General features: G+C 44.6%; 1 non-coding gene across 1 annotated transcript; it reads left to right on the forward strand.

Annotated features, from left to right (window-relative positions):
- Window positions 1–726: 726 nt before the first annotated feature.
- On the forward strand, window positions 727–829 carry LOC132670535 (U6 spliceosomal RNA). Its single transcript, XR_009606767.1, has one exon. It is a non-coding gene; the product is annotated as a U6 spliceosomal RNA (small nuclear RNA).
- The last annotated feature ends 3,044 nt before the right edge of the window (window positions 830–3,873 follow it).

The following is a 3,873-nucleotide window of genomic DNA, read 5'->3' on the forward strand; positions in this document are numbered from 1 at the left end:
CGACAGTGGGGAACCTGCCTGGGATTCCCTCTCTCCCTCTCTTGCTGCCCCTCCCCAACTCTAAATAAATAAATAAATAAATAAATAAATAAATAAACTTGAAAAAAAAGAAAAACAGACCAGGGTGTCTGGGTGGCCCAGTCAGTTAATGTCCAACTTCGGCTCAGGTCACGATCTCATAGTCCGTGAGTTCGAGCCCCGCATCGGGCTCTGTGTTGATGGCTCAGAGCCTGGAGCCTGCTTCGGATTCTGTGTCTCCCTCTCTTTCTGACCCTCCCCCATTCATGCTCTGTCTCTCTCTGTCTCAAAAATAAACATTAAAAAAAATTTTTTTTTTTAATATGTTGATCTATTTTTGAGAGACAGAGCACGTGTGAGGGAGGGGCAGAGAGAGAGGGAGACACAGAATCCAAAGCAGGCTCCAGGCTCTGAGCCGTCAGCACAGAGCCCGACAGGGGGCTCGAACCCATGAACCGCGAGATCATGACCTGAGCCGAAGTCGGATACTTAACCGGCTGAGCCACCCAGGTGCCCCTTAAAAAAAATTTTTAAGATAAAAAAAGTTAAATAGGTTAAGGAGAAGAATAGATACGTTGCAACAAAACTATTGAACTCTGAAACAGACATTTAAAAATCACACAGAATGCAGAAAAAAAATGAACACTTCAGTGGATAACAGGAAAGAGTAATTTACGACCTGCGTAACAGGCAGAGAGGCTCCTGTGCCTGCTTCAGCAGCATATAGATGAAAATTGGAACGGTACGGAGAAGATTCGCGTGGGCCCTGCAGGAAGATGGCATGCAGATTCATGAGGTGTCCCGTGTTACAAAAAAAGAAGAAGAAAGAAAGAGAAGCTCCAGTGTATTAAGTTGAACTCTCTGTAGGTCTGGAATGGTTGACTATCAACAATTTCATACAGTTTTACCTACAATGTCTCATACGCGTGGTGGAGAGGAAAACAATAAAGAATGTGGGAGGGAGACGTATCTGCAGAGCTGACAGCTGACAATTTTTCAGAATTGAAAACACATGGGTCCTCACGTTGACTCAAAACAGTAGAAATAAAGTGCAGTGGCTTTATCGAACATCTAAGACAAAGAGGAAAGCTTAAAAATCACTGGGGCGGGGGGGGGGGGGTGGGGGTGGGTGGGAATCACTAGAGAAAAGAGATGGGAAGGTTGAACCATAGCAGACCTCCTACCATCATTTTTCAAGCCCAGAAGGCAATGATACAATCTTATAAAAACTTACAGGAAACAATAAGCCCACCACCCGAGTGAGAGCTGGAAAAGACGTTTTTGGATACACAAGGAAAAAGGCAAGACATATCCACCCATAGACTCTCACTAAAGAAAAGTACTACAGCAATAAAGCAAAGTCCAAAAGGAGAGGAGTGCAAGAAGACGTGTGAGTCTACAAAATGGTAAACAGTTGAAAACCCAAGTAAATATTGATCGAAACGAAGTGAAAGTGACAAAGAGTGAGAATAAGGCAGAACTAGGGGCGCCTGGGTGGCTCAGTCGGTTGAGTATCCGACTTTGGCTCAGGTCATGATCTCACGGTCCATAGGTTCGAGCCCCACGTCGGGCTCTGTGCTGACAGCTTGGAGCCTGGAGCCTGCTTCGGATTGTGTGTCTCCCTCTCTCTCTGCCCCTAACCCACTCGCATTCTGTCTCTGTCTCTTCTCAAAAATAAATAAAACATTTTAAAAAGTTTTTTTTTAAATAGGGCAGAACTAAAATATCAAACAACATTAACACTCATTGAAAGAAGGAAGAGTTCAGAATTAAAAGCACTCTAAAGCCACTGAGTAGTTAGGGCAGAGGATACAGATAGTTGCACATTTTGCTAAATATTCACCTCAAAATTTTGAGGGCAACTGTTAAAAATATAAATGTAGAATGTATTTCTTCCAAACCCGTAGTTACAAAAAAAAAAAAAAAAAAAAAAAATCAAATCAACCCTACAGACAGGTCTAAGCAAACTTTTTCTCTAAAGGGCCAGATAGTAAATATTTTCAGCTTTGACACCTGTATGGTTCCTATCAACTGTTTCAGCTCTGCCACAGTAATGCAAAAACAGCCATGGACAATATGTAAACCAATGAGCCTAACTATGTTTCAATAAAGTTTTATTTACAAAAATAAGTGGCAGGCCAGGTACGGCCCCCGGGCCGTAATTTGCCACCTACTGTAATAGAAGGCAAACGAAAGGACAAAAGAGAGCAATCAAGAAAATTTTTATGTGTCAAAAGCAAAACAAAGCAAAAAGATAAGCACATTAAGAATCACAATGGAAGTCAATGGATTACATTTATCCATTAGAATATCCACATTGCTGAAGGATACTGCGAAACCATGTACATACAGGTTTAAAACACAAAACGATACCATTTACCGTTTATGGATAGGTTCTCTCATAGTACAAGTGCAGAGAACAACACATCCAATTCTAGATAGTGTGGTGCCCGAGGCAGCGAGCGAGAACAGATTTGGAGAAGGGTACAAATGGAACTCCAATACAACCGATGAAGATTTTGTTTCCGAAACAAGCAAAAAAGCCAAAGCCAGTCTAGCAAGACGTTAATACTCGTTTACTCTGGGTAGTGGGTATATATGTGTATGAGTTACATTACTCTTCTTAACTCTGAAAATGGTCCCTTTTTTAAGTCCTCATACGTCTCATTTGAACTTTAGCAATCAGTAGGGGAGTAGTATCACAAACTAGATTTCCAGATGAGGACTTTGAAGTTCCGGACAAGCAAGAGACTTGGAAAAATGAGGCCGTGATCTTCTAACTCAATTAAATGCACTCTAGATACGGCATGGTGTTTTGTGCGAACTTGAAGTCACCTGTTTTGCAAACACCCTACCTCCGTGATCCCTGGGACCCCTGTCTTTACCAGACACTTATTCTCTTCCAGTGGATCTTCCTGCCTCAACCCCTTCCCACTCATCCTGTGCTCTGTACACATTTATGCTGTGAAAACACGGCTTGAATCACACGACACTCCACCTGTTCCGTGCCGGCTGTGGGCCTGAGGATATGAAAACAAAGGACACATAGTTCTCCATGTGGTTTAATTTCCAACTCAACCCACCTCTCCCTGGCCAAACGTTAACTTCTCGGAGGCTTCGTCGCTTGTCTTCGAAATGCTACCTGAGGTTTCTGTAAGAGCAGGATGAAATCACCTAGCAGATACCTGTTCTTACAGAAAGATTCCAAACTCCTGAGCATGGGGCCTTGTAGGTTCACCTAGATCACACAGGTCACATTTGAAAAAATCGGAGTATTGTTCTGCACACACGTGGCCGTCCCCAGCCAGTCACACACCCTCCGCAGGCCTCTGCTTCCCAGGCATTCAAGAACAGGTTGGTCCGGACAATCTCTAACACTTTCAGCTCTGCCTTCTTGGGTCACCCACTTGGTTCCCCGGGGACCCACGAAAGCAGAGCCTTCCAGACCCGTCTTACGCAAACATCAGCCCCTGCCACGGTGAAGAGTGTGGTGTCCGTGTTGGTATTGCTCATGAGAAGTGGGATGTTGAGTTCCCTAGAAATGAAAAGGCTTATTTATCGAGGTGTGGGAAGGGGGGCCAGTGTTTTTGCTGCTGCTGCGGCTGCTGCCTACCACACCGGCCCCTGTCAGTTTCTGAATAGGCCCAGTTCCTCCCGCCACTAAGCCTTTGCACGTGCACCGCCCTCCCTTTGTGGAATACCCTTTTCCACCCCTTCACCTACTTAACGCCTACTCTGCTCTGTCACCAGGTCTCAGCTCAGTCTCGGTTTCCTCAGGGAAGCCCTCCCTGACTTCCAACACTAGTCAGATTCTCTGATTCCGCATTCTCGTGGAGCGCTCTGTATCAGTCAGGT

The sequence above is a fragment of the Panthera onca genome, chromosome B3 (assembly GCF_046562875.1).
Source record: "Panthera onca isolate mPanOnc1 chromosome B3, mPanOnc1 haplotype 2, whole genome shotgun sequence".
Taxonomy (NCBI): Eukaryota; Metazoa; Chordata; class Mammalia; order Carnivora; family Felidae; genus Panthera; species Panthera onca.